Source organism: Anopheles merus, chromosome 2R, assembly GCF_017562075.2.
Source record: "Anopheles merus strain MAF chromosome 2R, AmerM5.1, whole genome shotgun sequence".
Taxonomy (NCBI): domain Eukaryota; kingdom Metazoa; phylum Arthropoda; class Insecta; order Diptera; family Culicidae; genus Anopheles; species Anopheles merus.
Window position 1 is genome coordinate 61,604,500 of NC_054082.1, and position 12,532 is coordinate 61,617,031.

At 44.8% G+C, this 12,532-nt stretch overlaps 1 long non-coding RNA gene across 1 annotated transcript; it reads right to left on the reverse strand.

Moving 5' to 3' along the window:
• Window positions 1–10,660: 10,660 nt before the first annotated feature.
• Window positions 10,661–11,381, reverse strand: LOC121589554. The gene is made up of 3 exons (XR_006004324.1): window positions 10,965–11,381; window positions 10,793–10,888; window positions 10,661–10,714 (listed from the first exon to the last, which is right to left on the reverse strand). It is a non-coding gene; the product is annotated as an uncharacterized LOC121589554 (long non-coding RNA).
• Between the last annotated feature and the right edge of the window lie 1,151 nt (window positions 11,382–12,532).

The window sequence follows — 12,532 nt, forward strand, 5'->3', positions numbered from 1 at the left end:
TACTTCCCTCTATTTACTTTAGATTCAGGCAGTTTCCGTATGCAGTTAGTGGCGATATACGCGAAATGTTCCATCAGGTGAGGATAAGGAAAGAAGATAGAAATGCCCAGCGCTTTTTGTGGAGAACCGATTCTTCGTTAAATCCCACGATTTACATTATGGATGTGGCAACTTTTGGATCTACTTGTTCGCCAGCATCTGCAAGATACGTGAAGGATTTAAACGCGGCAACGTTCAAGGATCAGTATCCAAGGGCTTACGATGCGATCATAAACGAACATTTTGTCGACGATTTTGTTGCAAGTTTCGAGTCTATCAGTGAAGCAAAAACGATCGCTAAGAATCGCTTGAACGTACATACATCACCGGAGACAGAACTTAATATCGAATTTGAAAATTTTGACGATTTTAAATGTCTGCTTCTGGCAACAGCACAAATGGTAAAATCGTCTAAGAACTCTTCAGGTGGAACTATTGAAGAGTCAATGGACTTTAGTAAGGAAGAACTTATTGAAGCAGAAAATTATGTATGGAAATTAGTTCAACACGAAACTTTTCCAACTGAAATCGATAGCATAAGAAAACATAGAGGAATCGCAGGTAATCTGCGAGACTTAAGCCCATTTCTAGACGAGGTAGGAGTTTTGAGATCAGAAGGTAGAATCGCCCTAGCTAAATGCATTCCATACGATATGAAATTTCCAATTATATTACCAAGAAATCATAGAGCTACTAAGCTTCTTATCAAACATTATCACGAAGATATGCACCATGCTAACGGAGAAACGGTAGTAAATGAAATTCGCCAAAAATACAGTATCCCACGATTAAGGGCGACATTACGTAGCATTACGAAAGATTGCCAATTTTGTAAAATCCGCAAGGCAACCCCATGTATACCACGGATGGCGCCATTACCACCTGCTCGTTTGGCAGTGGGATTTCGTCCTTTTACCCATGTAGGGCTCGATTATTTTGGTCCTATGACTGTGAAGGTCGGTAGAAGTGCAGTCAAACGTTGGGTGGCCTTATTCACATGCCTAACCATACGCGCAGTGCATTTGGAAGTTGCTCACAACTTGACAACCGAGAGTTGCATAGCATGTGTGCGACGATTTATATGTCGTCGTGGAGCACCTTCCGTGATATACAGCGACAACGGAACCATTTTTAAGGGTGCAAAGGCCATACTAGAACATCAACTTGCTCCGATAAATAGGGAATTGAGCATTAGCTTCACAAACACCGATACACAGTGGAATTGCATACCCCCTGCTACACCGCACATGGGTGGCGCATGGGAGAGGATGGTGCGATCGGTAAAGGAAGCTATGCGTAGTATTGCTTGCGCAGAAATGAAAAATTTGAACGATGAAGGCTTGCTTACCCTAGTAGGAGAGGCTGAAAAAATAGTAAATTCTAGACCCCTTACCTATCTACCATTGGATTCAGAAGAAAGTGAAGCATTGACCCCAAACCATTTTTTACTTGGTAGTTCAAGTGGTTCTAAACCACTACTAGATCACGACTGTACCTACCCTGTCAGGATTAAAGGAAGCTGGGAGCTAATTCAAACACAAACAAATCAATTTTGGCGTCGATGGGTTATTGGCCTGTCGATGGCCTGTAATAACACGCAGGACAAAATGGTTTAACGAAACAAAACCCATTGAATTAGGAAACATAGTACTTATTGTTGATGAGAAGAGAAGAAATAAATGGCTTCGCGGGAAAGTCATTGAAATTCGGAAGGGTTGGGATGGAAGAATTCGTCAAGCTGTGGTGGAAACGTCTGAAGGAAAATTTTTGCGAGCAGTGTCGAAACTTGCCATACTTGATATAGTAACGAATAATTTTGATACCCCGAACATTGATGGAGAAAATCGCGAATTGAAATAATTGCAATTGTAAGTAATACAGGAGTGGTGTATGCCTTCGTTCGACGCAAGGATTCAGTGAACAAAGAGCCTAGGTAGAATAGTCCACACTTAGTTCACGGGAGGAGGAATGTTAGGATAGCTCGAACGAACTCGGCCTGCGATTGTAAACGCGTGAAGTAGCAGGTCGTTAGCGGAAGAGAGGAACAGGAAACACGATTATCCGGGCGGATTGGATCGGTCTCTTGATCGGTGAACGCCATACAAGTCGGACGTGTTTTTAAACCTAGTGCTAAAATAAAATAAAGTTAAAGGTTCTAAAAAAGTCCTAAAGTCGTTTACCGGGAGCCGCAACAAGAACCTTACGGTGGAACTTGGACCAGCCTCTAACCTATCAAACTAGACGTCTTCTTCTAGGATTGTAGTCTTTAGAGAGACGTAGGGAGGTAGCACAAGCAGTTTTTGTAGCAAAATTAATAAAAGGCGAAATTGATGCTCCTGAGCTTCTTCTTAAAATCAATTTGTACGTCCCTGACCACGCCCTACGTCCTCGAAATTTTCTGATCAAAATAGACCAGCCCGTACTTACGGAGGAGCTCATGATCCAATTATTTCAATGTGTAAAGCTTTCAATAAGTTCTACTGCTTTTTTGACTTCAACATTACAGTTGCCACGTTTAAATGTTCATGTCTTACAATATATAGCAAGTAAGGTTATTTTAAGTATTGTTGTTGTTGTTATCCGGCACTACAACCGCTTTGCGGTCTTGGCCTGCCTCAGGAGTGTCCGAAACCGCTCACGGTCTCGCGCCTTCGTCTGCCAGTCCGTTATCCCGGCCTTAATGGAGGCCGCCTCCACGCCATCTTGCCACCTCAATTTGGGCCTACCACGCCTCCTCTGTCCTTGTGGACGGCCTAAAAAGACTTTACGGGCTGGGTCGTCCGTTTCCATGCGTATAACATGGCCAGCCTACCGGAGCCTGGCGAGCTTTATACGCTGTACGACAGTGAGGTCGCCGTACATCTCGTATAGCTCGTCATTATAGCGGCTCCTCCATTGTCCTTCCACACATACGGGGTCAAGTATCCTTCTGAGCATCTTCCTCTCGAACGCGGCTAAGAGGGTTTCGTCAGATTTGGACAGTGTCCATGTCTCAGAGGCGTATGTGAGTACTGGTACTATATAGGTACTATATAGTCCCAGCTTCGTCCGTCGCGACAGGTTCTTTGAGGTAAACTGCTTTTTCAGGCTGTAGAATGACCGGTTGGCAGCCAGCATCCTTGCGCGCAACTCAGCTACCATGCTGTTGTCGTTGCTGACCTTTGACCCAAGATAGGTGAATTGTGGGACGACTTCAAAAGTGCGTTCACCTATCTGTACGTCACGCCTACGTAGATTCGGATTATTTATTGGTAGGTCCGCTGATGTTGCCACCATCAGTTTGGTCTTTGCCTCGTTTATCTGCAATCCGAGGCTCTCTGCCGCCTGCTCAATCCCTTGGTAGGCTTCTGCTACATAGGAGAGCCGCAGACCAATGATGTCTATATCATCAGCGTATGCCAGGATCTGGGTTGACTTATAGAAGATGGTTCCCGTAGTCTCCACCCTCGAGTCGCGGATGGCCCTCTCTAGCGCCAAGTTGAATAGGAGACAGGCAAGCCCGTCCCCCTGGCGCAGACCTTTGGTGGTAGCAAAAGGTCCTGAGAGTTTTCCATCCACCCTCACCTGGCATGTGACGTTGGTCATAGTCATTCTAACTAGCCTTATCAGTTTGGCCGGGATTCCAAATGAGCTCATAGCGTCGTACAGTTTTACCCTGGCTATGCTATCGTATGCGGCTTTGAAGTCTATGAAGAGATGGTATGTGTCGTTTTTGTATTCAGCCATCTTCTCCAAGATCTGCCGCATGGTGAAGATCTGATCAGTGGTTGATTTTCCGTTTCGGAATCCTCTTTGATAGTTTCCTACTATCTCTTCGACGTGCGGGACAAGGCGATCCTGAAGGATCAGGGAGAATATTTTATAGGCGGTATTCAACACCGTAATACCCCTGTAGTTGTTGCAGTCCAACCTGTCTCCCTTCTTGTATACGGGGTAGATGATGCCGAGATTCCAATCACAAGGCATCGATTCGCTATCCCACACCTCAGTAACAATTTGATGAATCTCGTTTTCTAGTCGTGCACCTCCATTCTTGACCAGTTCGGCTGCGATTCCGTCGGTTCCGGGTGCCTTGTTATTTTTCAGCCGACGGATAGCCTTGTTTCTTGTGATAGCCTTGTGTTTCTTCTATGCTAGGTGGCAGTAGCATGACACTATCTGCTAGTGGCGCTTCTAGCTGTTCGTTTAACTGGTCGTTGAGTAATTCATCAAAGTACTGAGCCCACCGCGAGAGGACCTCTGGCTGGTTACTAACCAGATCTCCATCCTTGTTGCGACAGCAGGTTACCTTAGGTACCACGTTGTTTCGGTGACCTGCTATCGCTTGGTAAAACTTTCGTGTCGGTCCGTACGCCTCTCTGGTTTGCTCGAGTTCCCGCATGTTTTGCTCTTCCAAAGTAGACATGGGCAAAATGAATCAGAACTGAATGATTCATTCCAATCTTTACACTGAGTGAACGAGTACCGCACCGCCAGATAAATGGAAATGATTCTTCCGCACGCTAGCGGTGCGGTATTGATTCTCCGTGCGGACGCTCTCCCTATCGACTATGAAAGTGTGCGATACATCTCCGCACGCTAGCGGTGCGGTATTGATTCTCCGTGCGGACGCTCTCCCTGTCGACTATGAAAGTGTGCGATACATCTCCGCACGCTAGCGGTGCGGTATTGATTCTTTGTGTGGACGTTCTCCGCGCCGACTATGAATGTGTGCGATACATCTCCGCACGCTAGCGGTGCGGTAATGATTCTTTGTGCGGACGTTCTCCGCGCCGACTATGAATGTGTGCGATACATCTCCGCACGCTAGCGGTGCGGTATTGGTTCTCCGTGCGGAAACTCTCCATACCGATCATGAAAGTGTGCAACAAACCACCGTACGCGGTGCGGAGTTCATTCTCCTACTCAGAAAATCAGCATGCTTTTTCGATCTGATAGTGTGTTAACTAGAACGAGAAAGCTTCTGTTATCCATGTCTTCTTTCCCGTTCCGCAAAATAGCAATACACTCTCGCTCTATGTAGTTTTTTTTCACCAGACCGAAACTGCAGGTAATTTTCCATATGTTTGAAGCACCCCATGTCGGCTCTGAATTTATGAAGAAGATTCTCCTCATGGACTATAGTTAACCACAGTTTATTAAACTGTACGATTAATTGAATGAGTGTTATGAATCCGTTGTTTTGAACGGCGATAAAGTTACATTTTTATAAAAAATACTTTAAACGAGTAGAACACAAAATGAATAATGATATAAGGAAATAAAACAAATCGTGATAAATTTAAAGTTTACATGAGCATTAAAACAACTTTGATTTCCTTTTTCTATGTTTGTAAATGTAACTTTATAAAAATAAAAAAATTAAATCGTTTGGATATTTTTGCAGCATATAATCGATATTTAAAAACGTACCGCACCTCAGGCGTGCGAAAGAATCACCGCACGCGTTCAGTTCATTCCACTGAGCGAACTGGACCACACCTGATCTTTAAAAAGAATCATTTTTCCCATGACTATTCCAAAGCATGCTTCTTAGAGCGGTGAACTCGTTTCTCTTCGCGTCTGAGCCGTGAATATTCCTCTGCGCATGCCCGCGTTCTATGCCGTTGCTGCATTGCTCGGTATGCAGTATTCTTACGATCGGTCACTTGTCTGCATTCATCGTCGAACCAGCCAGATTTGGTGTTGCCACGACGTGGTGGGAGTATATTTCTTGCACAGTTTATTATTTTTGTTTTTAGAGCGTTCCACCTCTCGCTCGTAGTTTCATATCTGTTTTCTGGTAGTAGAGACTCGTCTAAAGCGGCTTTGAATTCCTGTTGGACAGTAATGTCCCTTAGAGAGTCCGTGTCGAGCCGAGGCTGCGTGTTTTCTCCGCCCCCATTGGTGCGGGGGCGGGCGATTCTACAACGTATCACTAAGCCAACCAAGTAGTGATCGGAATCGATATTGGCTCCTCGATAAGTTCTGACGTTTAACAGGCTCGACTGTCGTCGGCGGCTTATTAACACGTGGTCGATCTGGTTGAAGGATTCGCCATCCGGGTGCGCCCACGTCATTTTGTGGATGTCCCTCCGCGCAAATTTGGTACTTCCTACAACCAGATTGTTCGCTGCGGCGAACTGGACCAATCTACTACCATTATCGTTACTGTGCTCATGCAGACTGTGACAGCCAGTGTATTGGCGGTACATTGGCTCCCTACCGACTTTTGCGTTGAAGTCCCCCAGGATGATTTTGAGGTCATGCCTGGGGCACGCATCTATAGTTCTAGCGAGGCGGCCGTAAAAAAGGTCCTTCTCCTCTTCCTCTTTATCTTCGGTAGGGGCGTGAACGTTTATGAGGCTTATATTAAAAAATTTGCCTCGCATGCGCAGGGTGCATAGCCTATCGTTTATAGCCTTGAAATCTATGATTACGGATTTCAGCCGGGGACCTACGGCGAAACCCGTTCCGAGCACGTGGTGGCGGTCGTGGCAGCTGTAGTAAATATCGTAGCATTGCTTACCACGCCTGTTGTGCACACCGTTCCCTAGCCACCGAATCTCTTGGAGAGCTACGAGGTCCATGCTCAATGTGGCTAGGGCGTCATCAAGTTGTTTCAAGGCTCCGGCTTTGCTAAGAGTGCGTACGTTCCATGAGCCCATTTTAATCGTTGTCCGGGGGCATTGCGTTGGGTCGGTATCGTTAAGTCCGTTTCGTATCCTTCTGATGCTTTCTGTAGTCAGTTGTTCCATGGGACTGGGTGACTGGCCCTGCGCCCACGTGGCCGTTTTATTTAGCGTCGGGTTGCCCCCCCCCCCCCCCGACGTTCAGGCACCCAGTTTCCCGGGATACTCACCCCCCTCCTGGTTCGCCATATGCCACCATCCGCCCAAGGGGTTGGATCTAGCCCGTGTACCCAAGCTAGGATATATGAAGGCACATGTTACCACTCTGCACGACGAGGACGTGTCGGAATAGGAGTTGGATGGGAGAGCCTATGTTATCCCTCGGAGGGCTTCGGATCCCATCCCATTACAGAGCAAATTTAAAGTAATTTTATGTATTACTTTATTTTAATATTGCAAAGGCCCCTGCGCGCGCCACGCAATTATCTTCAATAAATATGCAAAGCTGTATGAAGTCAACATATGGAGATGGGTTGCTGGTGTGATTGATGAGCAGATCGGAAGTGTGATATTTAAGGTTTTAACCACATCTGGCAGAACGCTCCTTTCACACATAAATCAGCTGGGTCATCGGTACAACATAAATAGTCAGCATGATGCTCAACAAGATGAAATGGAGTCTACAATGTTCTTCAATGGATTGTTAGATGCTTTATTAGCAGTGGCGGATTAAGGGTATCGGGGGCCCTAGGCGGAAAGACAAGTTGAGGCCCCCTGTGTCACAGGTTCTAACATTTTTGCTGACGGGGGGGGGGGGTGCATGATTCGACAGTCTTGGGGCCCCAACGACCATCTTTCCGGGGGCCCTTGTCGCTAGTACTCTGTCCATATGGCATACTACAGAATGGCGATCTACGGGGCCCCTAAATCGGCGGGGCCCCAGGCGACCGCCTAGTCCGCTTACCGTTAGATCCGCCACTGGGTATTAGTCATTGTTGTTCCTCATCACCAGTACCTGATACCTGTTCCAACTCTAAGCCGTCCTTGTATTCGTCTATGTCATCAGATGCACCATCCTTTAGTGTACCGTCATCATCGTCATCAACTGCAGCATCGCAATTATCATCAGCAGCAATAACATCATCACAACCATCGTCATCGTCATCAATGTTATCGTCTTCAGTTTTACCGTCTTCTGTGAATGTTTGTCTCCACGTCGCTCCTCGCGTGTCAGAAGAACGCCACCGTGGATGGAAGCGTATCGGCAGTATTAAGAAGGGGGGATGTTGGCAACCACCCTGTGCCTGTACCGCTGCACCAAGACAGCTCGCAATGACAGTTGTACTGTGCTTGTAGAGGTGCGTGTGCGGTGCAGGACACGATCGACAGATCGTTCTACGAAGAGAGATCGTTGATCGTCGGGACAGAACAGACCACCTTTTTAACGTGTTATAATTTATATTTAAATACGTTAATAAATAAGTAATAGTACCAAGGAACACAAAAGATGTTAAATTGTTATTATTTTATTATCATTAACACCATAAGTAGTGTAACTGTCAAAATTATCTTGAACGAAATTTTTACTGTGATATATATATATATATATATATATATATATATATATATATATATATATATATATATATATATATATATATATATATATGTGTGTGTGTGTGTGTGTGTGTGTGTGTGTGTGTGTGTGTGTGTGTGTGTGTGTGTGTGTGTGTGTGTGTGTGTGTGTGTAAGTTTCTAGAAGGAGCTAGGACGAAAGTAAGAGGAACGAAGCGATGACGAAGGACATCAGGAGAGAAACGAAGATATGAGTGAGCGAGATAGGAGATAATAGGATGGTTATAAAAACGGGAGCACGTGCGGAGTGGTCAGTCGCGATCGGTTTGTTGTATTTAACACGTCTAAATAAAGAACTTTGAACGTTATGCTGTGCTGTTTGCAAAACGTTATGCTGTGAGCATCGTAGCAACTAAGAAAACTGCGGTGTGTGGAAGTATATGGTGAATGCGTAGAGAAAGCGTGTGTCACAATATCACGAAAAATTGAGTGCGAACGCGAAATTCAGGTGCAAGTGTGAATAGTAGGTACACGCGTGACAATGACGGATGAAGTGCGTATTGCAGTATTGGTTGAAGAATTTACACGCTGTGGCTTAATAAAACGTTGCCAAGAAAAGGTATTACCGATCACGGGAACAAAAGAAGAAATGGCACGTTTACTTGTGGAGAATCAAGAGGTTCAAGCCGAACTCGACGTGTCCTCGGCGGAACGGTATCAAGATGCGGTGTTGGGGGAAGTTGCATCGGCTCAAGTTTTGGTATGGCTGTTGAACTCTGAGCCATACCAAAACTTGAGCCGGTGGTAGAAACTTCATCGCCCTACTTCTTCCGTGACGTTGAAGAAGGGATAGAAGCATACAGCGCAGATGGTTCTAGAGACCTTACCACTTGGTTTGTAGAGTTTCAGGAAATCTCTAGTTTGGCGCGCTGGTCTGATGAGCATAAGTTTATTATGTGTCGGAAGAAACTGACCGGTGTGGCCAAGAGCTTTCTCGCTACATTGCGCGGAGTTATGTGTGCTGCGCTGAAGCGAGCGTTATTAGCCGAATTTGCAACAGTAGTAAGAGCGAGTGATGTCTATCGGCAATTGGCTTTGCGGAAGAAAAGGAAAGACGAATCAGCGCTTGAATTCATTTATTCGATGCAAAAACTCGCGCAGTCTATCGATTTCGAAGAAGAAGACCTTTGCAAATTCATCGTGGACGGGTTTTCGACCGATGAAACAACAAGGGCGATTTTGTACGAAGCAACAACAATTTCGCAACTAAAGAAAAAAAATAGCGCTGCGAGAACGGGCAGACACAAAGTCAGAGGATAAGAAAAAACGGCCCTTTGTTGAGCAAATGCCTAAGCAGCACAAAGACACACCAAATACACGGAAGCCCAAGTGTTACAATTGTGGTCAGCTGGGGCACGTGGCCACCAGCTGTGTCAAGCGAAAAAGGGGCGTCAAGTGTTACGGGTGCGGTGTGTACGGGCACAAAGCAAGTGAATGCGAGATGAAACAAACATCCAACACGGGTGCACATTTGGTGACAGATAGCAACGATACAATGGTAATTATTGAATTTGGCGATTGTGTTCTTCACGCTTAGTTTGACAGCGGCAGTGGTTATAATATAATTTCTAATAAAGCATTCCAGAGAATAGGCTCCCCGCCTTTAGAAAACACGTTCGTGACGTTCAACGGTTTTGGCGGTACACAAACAAAAGCCATCGGACAATTTTTTGTGGATGTGTGTGTGTGTGTGCGGTATCATACAAAAACGTTCCTTTTTCGTGGTGCCGGATGGAACGATGGTTTATGACGCTTTGTTAGGAAGAAAGTCTCTACAGTTTTTTAACGTCGAAGTGACAATAGATGGTGTAAAACTAATCCCACGGAGTGACGAAAAGGAGCAGGTAGCAGAAAGCAACGTTTTTTTGGCCGATGTGTTTTCAACCTCCACCGACCCGAGAATATAAGTGCCGAGTGTTTATGAAGAACAAATAAGTGCGTTGATCGAGAAGCATTCCCAGCTAGCAAAGCCGAAGGCCTTTGTATGGGAGCCATCGCGCTCATCAAGGCTCACTTAGTCGCGCGCATAAAGCAAAATGTGCGCGAAGGCGAAAAAACCCGAAAGCGCTTCGTGTGGCCCTCTCTCGTGTTTCTAGTTTTATTATCTCTCGCATGTCATCACTCTCTCCCAGTTTGTCGGATTGAAATGAGAATTCACTCTCTTGATTTGGTTGCGGCAGTCTAGCTGCTTCACACTCTTTATTCTCTTCTTTTGCAGTTCCCACAAGAGGATTCACACATGTGTTCTCACATACTTACATACACATACACGGTGGTTGGAAGCCTGGCGCGACTGTTTCCAATTCTGTCTTTTCTTCTTCCCTCTTCACACCGCGTTGGCGCCCGTGGTGGTGCGCGTGTTCAGCCTGTTTGGTTCAGGAAAGATGTCATCAGATTTGGCGCGCCTCAACTGCGGTGTTGTATGAAGGCTGTTGATGAAAATACACAATTAATAGACACACTTTATTAAAAAGATTAACCTTGATTTAAAGATGTGACAAACTTACCTTTGTGCTCGAGGATCAATTGAACCTTGAACGCCTGTGCACACAGTGTCGCAATTTGAAGAGGTTTGGAGAACAGCTAGCGGTAGCAGCACACATCTGAAACATGTAAAGTGCAATGTTTTAATTAGAATAAATGTCACATAACACTAGACACTTAGAAAAGGACACTTACCGAAACAATTAGATGATAACAATTTGTCCTCCGATAAAGCAGAAAGAACACCGCGGATGGCGCAGTATGGAAAGTGTTTCACGCAGGAAAAATAGTTCACGCAGCACACAAACACACACTCTCACGTCCACGGTTCAGAGCACACTGAAGTCGCTCTTTGGCTTGGATGGAAAAGAGCAAACACCCTGATGAGTGCGATGGAAGAAAATGACGTGTGTTCAACAGGGATGGGTAGAATCAAACACACGAAGTGTGCAGGAGAATTCTCTTCGTGTGGCAAGAGAGAATTGACTAACACCCTGATGAGTGAGAACGCAACAAACGTTGTGGAATGTAGAAACGGGATAGGAATAGTAAGCGAAGGCAGTTTGTGGACATGAGGGGGTTGAAACTGGGAGAAAAAAGCTTCGGTTGCTACTTGGGTTGTGTCAACGACGAGCAACAGCCGCCGAAGGAATCGCCGATAACAATGCGGATCATCACCAACGAAGGGGCGGTGCCGTTTCGTCAATCACCCATACGTTTCTCTCCGCCTGAGAACGAGATCGTGGAACAACAGATAGAACAATGGCTGGAGCAAGGAGTGATCCAGAAATCGTCGTCCGACTTTGCGAGCAGAGTGGTGATCGTCAAGAAAAAGAACGGCAAGTACCGATTATGCGTTGATTATAGGAAACTCAATTCGATCGTATTAAAAGATGGTTTTCCAATCCCGGTAATTGATGAGGTATTAGAAAAACTACAGAAAGCTAGGTATTTTACAGTTATGGGTTTAACAAAAGGATTTTTTCATGTTCCAATAGAAAATAGTAGTAGAAAATACACCGCGTTTGCCACAAAAACGGGATTTTACGAATTTAAGAGAGCACCATTTGGTTTTTGTAATTCTCCTGCAGTTTTCATTAGATTTGTTAACATTATTTTTCAATCATTAATTAATCAAAATGTATTACATCTGTATATGGACGATATAGTCATTCACGGTGTAACTCCAGAGCAATGTTTGAATTAAATGGAATTAGTTTTTGATAAAATAAAGGAATACGGACTTAAAGTAAACTGGGAAGAATGTGAATTTTTGCAACATTCAATTGTCTTCTTAGGGCATCGTGTAGAAAAGGGAACAATGTCACCAGGTGAAGACAAGATAAGAGCCGTTAAGAATTTGAGCCTATCAAAAAATGTTAAAGCTATTCAAGCTTTTTTAGGGCTAACGGGGTTCTTTCGAAAATTTATAAAAAAATATGCTATTATTGCCCGACCATTAACAGATTTGCTAAAGAAAGATGTAGAATTTAACATGGGGCAGATTGAAATAGAAGCTTTCCAGAAATTAAAACAGTTATTGACCAAGGAACCGATTCTTAGATTTTATGATCGGGATGCAGAAACAGAAGTACACACTGATGCATCGAAGTACGGGTTTGGTGCAGTCTTATTGCAAAAATTTGATGGAAAATTTTATCCGATTTTCTTTTGGAGTAAAAAAAACAACGCAAGGGGAGTCCAATCAACATAGCTATATTTTAAAAGTAAAGGCAATTTTTCTTGCGGTCAAAAAATGGCGC